The 12,720-nt window shown below is 37.9% G+C and overlaps 1 pseudogene; it reads left to right on the plus strand.

Annotated features, from left to right (window-relative positions):
* The first annotated feature begins 12,231 nt into the window (after positions 1-12,231).
* The window catches only part of LOC114028553, a 30,103-nt pseudogene continuing 29,614 nt past the window's right edge, over positions 12,232-12,720 (plus strand).

A 12,720-nucleotide genomic window follows, 5' to 3' on the forward strand; every position in this document is an offset into this window, starting at 1 on the left:
ATGGAAATGAATCCAAACAATCCGTTTAGGGAAAGGAAGAACCTGGAATACCTGATGCTCTGTGAAGTTTGGATCCAGTCAAAGGGCCGCACTTGAGGACCTAGAGGGCCACATGTGGCCTCAAGGCCACAGGTTCCCCACCCCTGAAAGAACCTAGAATATCTGAGCTTGAAGGAAATTTTGAATACAGAAATTTAACCTGAATTAGAGTTGAGGAGCTCCGAGTTCAAAATTGTGAGAGGCTAGAAAGGAGAGAGTGGGAGATGTTCAGGGGCTGAGAATGGAAATTGTCAGGAACAGGAAAATTTTAGCACAAAGAATGAGAGTCTTTGGAGTAGACATGAAGAAAACAATGAGAGAGGCAAAAGAGCACTGGGCAGAAGTGATACCAGAGCAAGGAGAGCCCTTAGAACACAAAAGGTCAAAACTTGGAGCATCCTAAAAACCATCATAATGAATAGTTGGGAAGACTTTGAAGAAAAACAATCATCTGCTCTGGAAGTGGCCTTAGAATGGGAAATCTCATAAACAGCCAGGATTTATGTTCATATATATATTCTTAGTGGGCCATAATGATGGCCCTTTCTAGTTAATGCAAAAAAAAAAGAGGAAAGTGGATTTTTTTTTTCATATGACATATATAATCTATTCCAATTTAATTTATATTAGCCCAGTGGGGAAGCTTTAAAAAGAAAACCTGCCATCCTCAACCACAGAGCCAAAAAGGTATGGCAAAAGTACTGTAGATTTTCTGGTCTTAAACTTGCAATTCTATTAATTCCTTTTTTTGATAAAGATTGCTATTGATATTACTATTAATAATAGTGAATAGTGAATATTTTTGACCATGAAAACAAGGGGTTATAAACAGATGTGGAGGAAGACTTGTGTTTCCAAATCCTTGTAACAGTAAGACATATGTGCATTGTAATAATAATCCAATAAATAAAAAAAAACTGAAAAAAATCCATATTGATCACAAGAGGGTCTGGCCTTAGTACCAAAAATAGAATAACTTGGAAGGTCTTTGGAACATTGCATGTCTGGCCAACCAGGTTGAAGGTGGAGGAGAGTTTAGAATACAGAATTTCCAAGCTAAGTCCCTTTAAGTACAAGCTAAGGTCAGGGTAGGGAACTTATGGTCTCAAGGCCACATGTGGCCCTCTAGGTCCTCAAATGTGGCCCTTTAACTAAATCCAAAGTTGTCACTTGAGGATCTAGAGGGCCATATGTGGCCTTGAGGTCACAAATTCCCCACCCCTGGCTAAGGTCCTTCAATCACTGAATGTTAAGGAGTACTTCCTGGTACCTTTGAAGGAAGATTGTTGGAGGTGACTGAGAGCTTTGAAGGGAGAATTGCCTCTTAGTAATTAAGTGTCTCCTCTGAGTATCTCAATTTAGATTAGAAAGTGAAGTCAAAGTTTTAGATTAAGGAGGGCACTTAGGACCTAAGATGTCTGGACTTGCAGAGAATTTAAATCTTGAATGCTGAACTGGATACGACTATCGAAGCTGGAATGTCAGGGTTGGAAATGAATAAAACAAAGAGAGTTGGAGATGTTGAAGGGCTGAGAATGAAAACTGACAAAGGCAGTAGGGTTTTGGCACAGAGAATGTCAGGCTTGTGAGTAGCCATAGAGAAGACAATGAAACATCAGAGAGCACTTAGAAGAAGTTATATCAGAGGTAGAAGAACTCATGGAACACAAAAGGTCAGATCTTGGAGGGTCGCAAAAACTTCCATATGTGGTAGCTATCAGAGCTCTGAGGACATAAATCATCTCCAAGGGAAAGAGCCATTGAATGGAAAATAATATAAACATTTATTTTTGGCCAGCCAAAAAAAACCTAATAAAGTCCCCAAACCTGCACCTCTAAACGAATGCAGTTCTATGCATTTTCTTCTGTAGACTGCCATTGAATAAACTGTCTTTGATTTTTCAGTCATTTCAGTCATATCTGAAGCCTTGGGACCCTTTTGGGGGTTTTCTTGGCAAAGATACTGGAGTGGTTTGCCATTTCCTTCTCCAGTTCATTTTACAGATGAGGAATTGAGGCAAATAGGGTTAAGTGACTTGCCCAGGGTCACAGAGCTAGTAAGAGTCTGAGACCAGATTTGAACTCAGGTCTTCCTGACTCTAGGCCCAGCACTCAGAAAGGTGACTGTTAATGATAATCAATAAAGAGTTTGTTTTTTTTTAAATAAGCAAGGTATTACATACTAAGGATTTCACAGGAACACTATATTTCAAAATCATTATATTAGCAAGACACAAGTATCATAATAATATCCAAGTAAATTAAAAATTGAGAAAAAAAAGCTTCTAGGTCATGCAGGTGGTAGCCTTTGAACAAAATGTCAGAGCTAGGAAGGTTCTTTGAAAACTGAATGTTGGGGCAGCTAGGTGGAGCAGTGGATAGCGCACCAGCCCTGGAGTCAGGAGGACCTGAGTTCAAATCCGGCCTCAGACACATAACACTTACTAGCTGTGTCACCCTGGGCAAGTCACTTAACCCCATTGCCTAGCTTAAAAAAAAAAAGAAAAGAAAATTGAATGTTATGGTGGACTTCTAGGTACCTTTAAAGGGGAGAATGTTGGAGGTGTCTGAGAGCTTAGAATGCAGAATTCCTAGCTAGTAGCTAAGTCTTTCCTCTGAACATCCCAGTGTGCATTGTAATAATAATCTTTTAAACTTTTCAAAATATCTCATAAATCACAGAAGAGAGTTTCTTTAGATCCCCAAATGTTGCAAGGTCCTTAGAGCACTGAATGTCACGTTTTCCAGGCACCATTAAAGGGGGAAATTTTGAGGTGGCTGTGTGCTTTGAATGCAGACCTTAGCTAGAAGATGTCTCACCTCTGAACATCCCAATCTGGAGTATAAAGTGTGGCTCCAGAATTTTAGATCAGGGAAGGGCATTTGGAACCCAGAATATCTGAACTTGAGGGAAATTTCAACTACAGAATCCTGAGCTGGATGAGGCTGTAGAAGTTGGAATTTCAGTGTTGGGAGGGACTAGAACAGAGAGAGATGGAAATGTTCAGAGGCTGAGGAGGGAAATTGTCAGAACAGTGGGATTTTTATCACTCAGAGTAGCCTTGGAGAAGAGAATGAGAGAGTTAGGGGGGCACTTAGAAGAAGAGATATCAAAGCAAAGAAAGGTCTTAGAAGACAAAAGATCAGATTTAGAATGTCCTGAAAACCACCATATTGGATGCCTGGGAGGGTTTTAAGAACGTGAATCATCTGCTTTGAAAGGTTCCTTAGAATGTAAAATATCCTAAATGGCAAAACTTTTTTTTTTAAATATCCTTAATGGGGCAAGATACTGGCCAGTTCTACTTAATTTTAAAAATAAATAAATAAATAAATAAATAAATAAATAAATGTAGATCAACTTAATATAGATTAGCCTAGTGATGATGCCTGAAGAAAAAAACAATCTTACACTCTTAACCACAACACCTAAAGGGTGTGGTGAAAGTGTTGTTGTTGTTGTTGTTTTGGCTACCAAAATAAGCCCAAAGACACACTGCCAACTATGCAATTCCATGCAGTCTCTTCCTTAAGAAAGACTGCTCTTAACATTGCTAATAGCCATAATGAATATAGTATCTTTTTTGGAAAATCGTGTTATGTATACAGATTTTAAAAGGACACAGTTGTGCTTTGAAATCATTGTATTATTAAAACACATGTATTGTTCTAAGGAAGGGAAGAGAAAATAAAGAAGGTCCTTGGAACACTGAATGACTGGATGTCCCAGGACCTTTCCCGGATCTATATTGCTGGGGTCACAGAGCTGAGGTACAGAATTTCCTAGCTAGGGGATCAGTCCTGCTTTTCAAGGACCAGATTTGGAGTGAAAAGCTTAGAGAGACTATGGGATGTGGGATGGCTCATGGCATAGAAAATGTATGAGCTTGAAGGAAATTAGGAATTCAGGATCATCAGCTGGCTGAGACTGTCGAATCTGCAAGGTCAGAACTGTGACAGCCTAGAGAAGAGAGAGGGGCAGAAGTACAGTGTCTGGCAATGGACATTTTCAGCAAAAGGAAGATGTGAGCATACAGTGTCAGACCTGGGAGTTGCCATGGAGCCAGAAACGAGAGAGGTTGCAGTGTGCATAGAAAAAGGTTTATTAGAGCAAAGAGAATCCATAGGGCAGAAAAGGTCAGATCTTACAGTGTCCCAGAAACTACTACATGTGATAGGTGGGAAGGTTCAGAGAACAGAAATCATCTGCTGAGGAAGGGGCCTTAGAGTAGAAAATCTCACAATTGGCAAGGATTTATTTTCATGCATATTTTTGATACGGCCAAATATCGTCTAGTTCGAAGTAATTTAAAACATAAGAAGGACGATTTTTCATATGAGATCACACTTTTATTGCAAAATAGTTCATAATAAGCATCAATGCAGCTTAAAAAAATTGAAACAAAACAACAACAACAACAACAACAAAAGAAACCTCTCATATCTTTAACCACCCTACCATAAAGGTTGGGTGAGATTACTTTTTTTTTTGGCTAGACAAAAAAGCCTGAAACTCCCCACCCCTCCAAGAAAAAAAAAAAAAAACAACCTGCCCACCAAAAGAAATGCAGTTCGATGCAGTTCCTTCACTGATAGAAACTGCTATTGACATTGTTATTAATGATAATGAATACAGAGTATTTTTGGTCACAAAAACAAGGTGAAGGACTCATACGAAAAAGAAACTGAGGACTCCTAAGGCAGAAGACTTAGGTTTTGAAATCATTCTATCAGTAAACTATATGTACTTTTGAATAATAATCCAATAAATAAAACAGTAGAAAACTAATTTATAGTTCACAGGAACGTATGGTTTGCTGGAAGGGCCTTGGAACAGTAAATGTCTGGCCTTCCAGGTACCATTCCAGGGAGAAAGTTGGAAGTAGCTCAGCGCTGAGATTACTGGCGCACACCCAAACAAATGCATTTCCCTGCTCTTCTTTCTCTGGCAAAGAATGCTATTGATATGACTATTAATGATAAACACTTCTAGTAACATTATTATTATTGATAAGGAACAGAAAGTATTTTTGTCCCCAAAACAAGTTGTTATATACTGAGGACTCGTAAGGCAGAAAACTTATTTTTTGGAATCATTATATCAGTAAGTCATAATCATTATGTCAATAATTACATGTGCATTTTAATAATAATCCCCAAAACTGAAAAAAATAATTTTACATCACAAGAGAGTGTGGCCTTCCTGTCAGAATAAAAAATGTCAGAGCTGGGAAGGTCCTTAGAACACTGAATGTCCAGCCTTCCAGGTACCATTCAAGGGACAAATTTGGAGGTGACTGAGAACTCAGAACACTGAATTTCCCAGCTCAGAGATGAGTCCCACCTCTGAATGTCTCAATTTAAATTGGAAACTGAGGCTGATATATTAGATGGGGAAAATCACATATAATATAGAATACTTGAGCTTGAAGGAAATTTCTTATCCAGAATCAGGAGCAGGATGAAGTTGTAGAAGCTGAAATGTCAGGGTTGGGAGGACTAGATGAGAAAGAGTGGGAGATGTTTCAGGGGCTGAAAATGGAAATTGTCAGAATCAGGAGGATTTTAGCACATGGAATGTCAGCCTTGGGGGTAGCCATGAAGTAGAGAATGAAAGAGTTAGGAGAGTACCTAGAACAAGGGATATCAGATCAAAAACTCTCAGAACAGAAAAGGTCAGACCTAGGTTGACACTTTCATATGTTATTGCTGAGAGGGCTCTGAGAACATAAATCTTCTGCTCTTGAAGGGGCCTTACAGTAGAAAATATCATATAAATGGCACAGATTTATTTTCATATATATCATTGGTAAACCAAACTATTGGCCAATCCTAAGTAACTTTTTTGAAAAGAAAGTAGGATTTTTTTGTATGAGCTCAGTTGTATAGTTCAACTTTATATCAAACATTTGTGAAGCTTTAAAAAACAACAACAGCAACAACTTACATTCTCAATCTGTCAGCCAAAAGTGTATGGTGAAAGGACTGACTGTTTTTTGGTTAGCTAAAAAAAAAAACAAACCCAAATCCCTAAGACCCTGGTCCACTGAAACAAATGCCATTCCATGCAGTTCCTTCTTTTTTTAAAGACTGGTATTAATAGCATAATGAATGATAATGAATATAGAGCCTTTTTAGCCATTAAAAAGGTGTTACATAGAGAGTACTTACAAAGGACACACCTCATGTTTCAAAATCAGCATATCAATAAAACCTCCATCCCTTCTAATAATAATCCAGTTAGTAAAAAACAAACTTTCTAGATCTTGGCTGGTGTGGCTTTAGAGTCAAAAATGTCATGTCTTGGAAATTCTACAGAATACTCAATATCTGGGCTTCCAAGTAACGTTTGAGGGGGAATAGTTAGATCACCCGAGAGCTTAAAATGCCAAAGTTCCTCACTAGGAATGAAGTCTTACCAATGAATGTATTAATGTGGAGAGGAAAGTGAAGCCAGAAAGATCAGGGAGAGCACTTAGAACTTAGAATGTCTGGGCTTGAAGGAAATTTCAAAACCAGATTCCTGAATGGATGAGTTTGTAGAAGCTGGAATGTCAGTGTCAGGAGAGATTAGAACAGAGAAAGCGGGAGATGTTCAAGAGCTAAAGATGGAAATCATAAGAAACAGGAGGTTTTAGCACACAACAGGTCAGACCTACATGTAGTCATGGAGAAGAGAATGAAAGAAGTAGGAGGATATTTGGAAGAAGGGATATTGGAGAGAGGAGATCCCTTAGAACCCAGCATATCAGAAACAGCAGTGTCCTCAATACCATGCTATGTGATTGCTGGTAGGGCTCTGAGAAGATAAATCATCAACTCTGGAGGGTCCCCAAAGTAAAAAATATAAATTGGGATACATACACACACACACACACACACACACATATACACACACATGTATGTGCACATACACATAGAGTAGGTCAAAATATTAGCCAGTTTGAGTTAAATTTTAAAAAGCAAAGGAAGGACACTTCTCATATGAGATTAATATTTTTTTCTAATTTATTTTCTATTAGGCCAGTGGTGATACTTTCACCAAAATCCTGAACCATGTGGCAAAAAGATATAGTGAAAATGCTGTCTATTTTTTGGCTAGTCAGAATAATCCCTCTATAAACATAAAACCTGCCCACTTAAATACAGTTCCATGCAGTTCCTTCTATGGGAAAGACTGCTATTTTTTATTACTATTAATGATAATCAATATTAAAACTTCTTAGCAAAATAATTTGTCCTCTATAGAGTATTTAAATTGGACAACACTGATACTTCAGAGACACCATATTGGCAAAGCACACGTGCATTGTGGTAATATCCAAATAAACAAAAGATTGAGGAAAGTAAACCTTTAAGATCATAACAGGGTGCATCCTTAGAACAAAATGTGTCTGGGTTGGGGAGGCCCTTAGAACACTGAATGTTATGGAATAATTCCAGGTGACTTTCAAGAAGAAAGTTGGAGGTGGCCTAAAGCTTAGAATTCAGAATTTCCTAGCTAGGGGGTAATTCTTGCCTTTGATTGTCCCAATTTGGAATGGAAAGTAAAGCTGGAATAATAGATCAGAGAGAGCCCTTAGAACCTAGAATGTCTAAGCTTGAAGGAGATTTCAAATCCAGAATCCCAAGCTAGATGGAACTTTTGAAGTTAGAATATCAGAGTTGGGAGAGATAAGAACAGAGAGTGTAGGAGATATTGAAAGCCTGAGAATGGAAATTGTTAGAAGCAGGAGGATTGTAGCACATATTGCTTGAGCATAGCCATGAAGAAGAGAATGAGAGATTTAAGGAAAGAATTTAGAAGACCAAACATCAGAGGGAAGAGAACCCTGAGAACACAAAAGATCAGATTTTGGATTGTCCTAAAAAACACCATATGTGATAACTGGGAGAGCTCTGAGAACATCAGCCTTCTGCTCTGGAAGGAGCCTTAGAATGGAAAATATCACAAATAGTCAGAATTTATTTTCATGTACATTCTTAGTAGGCCCAAATATTGGCCATTTTTAACTAATTTAAAAAATAAAAACAGATTTTTTTCATATGAGATCAATCATTTATTCCAATTTAATTCATGTTATGCAATGATGATTTTCTTTTAAATCTCACATCCTCAACCACACATCTGTGTATTGAAAGTACTGTCTATTTTTTGGCTAGCAAAACAAACCTCCCAAAAAACAAAATACTTGTACACCAAAACAAGTGCAATTTCATGCAGTTCCTTCTTTGATAAAGACTGCTGTTGTTATCACATTTATGATATGCAATATAGATTATTTTTGGCTACTAAACCAGGTGTTTTGTAATGAGCATTTAAAAAGAATTACACTAATACTTTTAAATCATTATATCGGCAAGACACCCGTGCGTTGTAATACTAGCACGGTTAAGATAAGGCCTTCAAACCAAATATGTTCAAGCTGGGCAGGTCTTTACAACTTTGAATGGTATGGTGTACTTCCAGGTACCTTTCAAGGGAGAATATTGGATTTGGCTAGAGTATAAAATACAGAATTTCTTAGGTAGGAGGTAAGCACCACAATCTCGAATTGTCATGATAACAATCTGCAATGAAGAGAAACTGAGGCACAAAGTTCCAAACACAATCCATTTATTAGCAAGGATACCAATTGCCGATAAAGTGAGATCCCAAGCTCCTCAGTAGCCAGGGATACCTTTGACAATCAGAACAGCTTTTTATACAGTTGGGTACATAAGGTCCAGTGATACAAACTAAACAAAGACTGTGATTGGTCTATAAGAATGGCAAAGGGTGGGCTATAAAGTTTGCTTAATTGCTGACTTGCAAGAAATGGTGTCCAGAATCTATAGCAATGAGGAAAACACAGAGATCCTCTGGAAAATCCCATGCCAGATACTACTAAACACCCAAAAGATTCAGTACTAGGCAAAACATCTTCTGACCAGCTGACCCATTTATTCCACTGTAATTTATGTTATGCTTTGGTGATGCTTTAAAATTTTTTTTTTAAATTATCTTCAAACTCCCAGAAGGGTTTAGTGAGACAACTTTAGGGTTTTTTGGCTAGCCCCCCACGACCTCCCCCCCAAAAACAACCTATGCACTGGAACAAATGTAATTCCCTCCAGGTCCTTCTTCAGTAAAGACTGCTACTGATATTATTATAATGATAATGAATGTAGAGTATTTTTGGACAAAAACCCCAAGGTTTTACGTAGGACTCCAAAGAATCGAGGCTTATGTTTCCATATTAGTACTGGTAAGACCCACGTGCATTGTAATAACAATCTAATCAACAAAAAAGTGAAAAAAATAAATTTTATACATTAGGATGGTGTAGCTTTAGAACTAACAATTGTCATGTCTTGGAAGGTCCTTAGCACACTGAATATCTGGGCTGCCAGGTAGCATTCATGTGGGAATGTTGGAGGTATCTGAGTGCTTACAATACAGACTCTCCTAGGTAGGAGGTAAATCCTGCCTCTGAATGTACCAATATTGAGTGGAAAGTGAAGTCAGAATATTAGATTGGGGAAGTCCCTTAGAACCCAGAATGTCTGAGTTTGAAGGAAATTCCTAATCCAGAATCTGGAGCTACATGAGGCTAGAGAATCTGGAATGTCAGTGTTGGGAAAGAATGAGTGATATATGGCACCTGAAAAAGGAAATTGTCAGAGTCAGTGGGATTTTAGCACACAGAATATCATGCTTGGGAGTAGCCATGGAGAAGAGAATGAGAGAATTAGGAGAGCACTTGGAAGGAGGGATATCAGAAGGAAAAGAGTTCTTAGAACACAACAGGTTAGACTGTGGATTGTCCTCAAAACCACCATATGTGATAGCTTGAGGGACTCTGAGAATCTAAATTAACAGCAATGAAAGGGGGTCTTACAATGGAAAATAATATAAATGGCAAGAATTTATTTAAATATATATTCTTAGGGCAGCTAGATGGTGCAGTGGATAGAATAGCAGACCTGGGGTCAGGAAGACTCATCTTCCTGAGTTCAAATTTGGCCTCAGACACTTACTAGCTGTGTGACCCTGGGCTGGTCACTTAACCCTGTTTGCCTCAGTTTCCTTATCCATAAAATGAGCTGGAGAGGGAAATGGCAAACCACTCCAGTATCTTTGCCAAGAAAACTCGAAATAGGGTCACAGAGTCAGACACAATTGAACAACGAATACTTTTAGTGGACAAAAATCTTAGCCAGTTGTAGTTAAAAATAAGAAAATATATTTTTCCTCTGAGACTAATAATTTATTGTAATTTACTATTGATTAGCCCAATGGTGACTTTTTTTTAAAGAAGTCCTACATCCTCAACCACATAGCCAATAAAAGTACTGTTTATTTTTTTGGCTACCAAAATAATTCCCCCATAACTAAAAACCTTCCCACAGAATTAAATGCAATTCAGTGCAGTTCCTTCTATGGGAAAGATTGCTATTATTATTTCTACTAATGATAATATAGAGACCTTTGGGATGAAAACTGTGATTTTTAGCACACAGAATGTCTGGCTTGGGACTGTCCGGGGAGAAGAGACTGAGAGAGGGAGGAGAGCCCTTAGAAAAAGGAATATCAGAACAAGGAGAGCAGTTAGAACACAAATGGTCAGACCTTGGAGTGACTGAAAAAATGCCATACGTGATAGCTGAAGAGGACTTGGAGGTTCTGAGAACATAAATCATCAGCCCTGGAAAGAGCTTATAATGGAAAATGTCATAAATGACAATGATTTATTTAAAAGTATACTCTTAGTAACCAAAAATATTGGCCAGTCTAGTTAATTAAAAATCTAAGAAGAATTTTCCTATGAGATTTATAATTAATTGCAATTTATATAGTTTAGCCCAGGAGGGATGCTTTAACAAAATCTCACGTTCTCAACAATACAGCTGAAGGGAATGGTGGAAGTCCTGACTACTTTTGGGGTAGTTAGGGGAAAAAAAGCTCGAAATCCCCAAACATTTGCATACCTAAAGAAATACAATACCTTGCATTTCCTTCTTTGGTAAAGACTGCTATTGATAGTACTATTATAAGTTAAAAATAAGGTAACTGAGGCACAGTGTTTGGAGCATGATTAATTTATTGGTGAAGTGCAAATCTACCAATACATACATGTTGGTGACATATATTGGTGATATATATATATATATATATATCATATATATGTATATATATGTATGTGAGATCCTGTTGGATCTCACCTTCCTCAATAAGCTGAGACCCCAAATTAGGAGACCAATTTTCTTTTATTGGTTTTTGGGGAGTACAGAACAATGTAGGCGACATCATGGGATTGAGGACAACATGACTGGTCACCTTGCTGAGGCACATGGGACAATATTATTGGTGGAAGTTTGGTAATGAGGGGCTAGTAATGACCCCCTGCTTCCTTCCCTATGACTAAGAAGTGCTCATTGTTTGAATCTACCTGCAAGATTACTAATAATGGTACAGAATTTTGGACAGCAAACCAGACATCCTTGAAGGATAGCTTGGTGGTATAAAAATATTAGGCCCAATTCCCTTATGTTCACATGCAACCCCAAATTTAAGCTGAATTCCTTGAGGCTAGAATAGATCAGCAATTACAAAGAGAGCTGGATTCTTAAACATAACCCCTTATAGGCCAGCTGAATTCTGAATTAAGTTCAGAGACAGAGACCCATGACTTAAGCAATTACAGGACAAAAGCATTCATAGGACAAAATCAACTACTTGTAAATAGGAGCAATAAGAAAATGGTACAGGGACAATTGTAATCATTTCACTATTAATGAAAATGAACATAGAGTATTTTTCTCCTCAAAAAGGTTTTACGTAAATGGAATTAAAAGGCACATGACATGTTTCAAAATCAGTACATCTGTAATATCTATGTGCATTGTAATAACAATCCAATCAATAAAAAAAACTAAAAAAGAAAACCTAATAGAACATTGGAGGGTATTTCTTTGATCCAAAAATGTCATGTGTTGGAAGGTCCTCAAAACCCTGAATGTCTCAATTTCCAGCTATTGTCCCAGGGAATGGGTTGGAGGTAGCTGAGAATTTAAAATACAGATTTTCCAAGCAAAGCAGTTATTCCCTCCTGTAAGTGTTCTAATTTAGAGTAAAAAGTGAAGTCAGAATTTTAGATCTGGAAGGGCATTTAGAACCTAGAATGTCTGGATGAGGCTGTAGAAGCTGGCATGTCAGAGTTGAGAAGGACTAGATCAGAGACAGTGGGAGATGTCCAGAGGCGGAGAATGGAAAATTGTCTGAAGAAGGAGGATTTCAGCACAGAAGAATGTCAGGCCTGGGAGTTGCCATGGAGAAGAGAATTCGAGAGGTAGGAGATTACTTAGACAACATCATATCAGAAGAGAGACTTTAGAACTCAAAAGGGCAAACCTGGAGTGTCCTAAAAACTTCCATAGGCCATAGCTGGGAGGGCTCTGAAAACATAAATCTTCTGTTCTGGAAGGGGCCTTACAAGAGAAAATCTCATAGATGGCAAGAATTTATTTTCTCTCATAGATAGATAGATATATAGATAGGTAGACAAACAGACAGACATAGATGTAGATATACATAGTTCCACATATTGGCCAATTTTAGATAATTTAATTGGGGCAACTAGGTGACACAGTGGATAGAGTGCCAGGCCTGAAGTCAGGAAGACTCATCTTCCTGAGTTC

This window comes from Vombatus ursinus, unplaced genomic scaffold, assembly GCF_900497805.2.
Source record: "Vombatus ursinus unplaced genomic scaffold, bare-nosed wombat genome assembly UNPS02014886.1, whole genome shotgun sequence".
In the NCBI taxonomy this organism is placed as follows: domain Eukaryota; kingdom Metazoa; phylum Chordata; class Mammalia; order Diprotodontia; family Vombatidae; genus Vombatus; species Vombatus ursinus.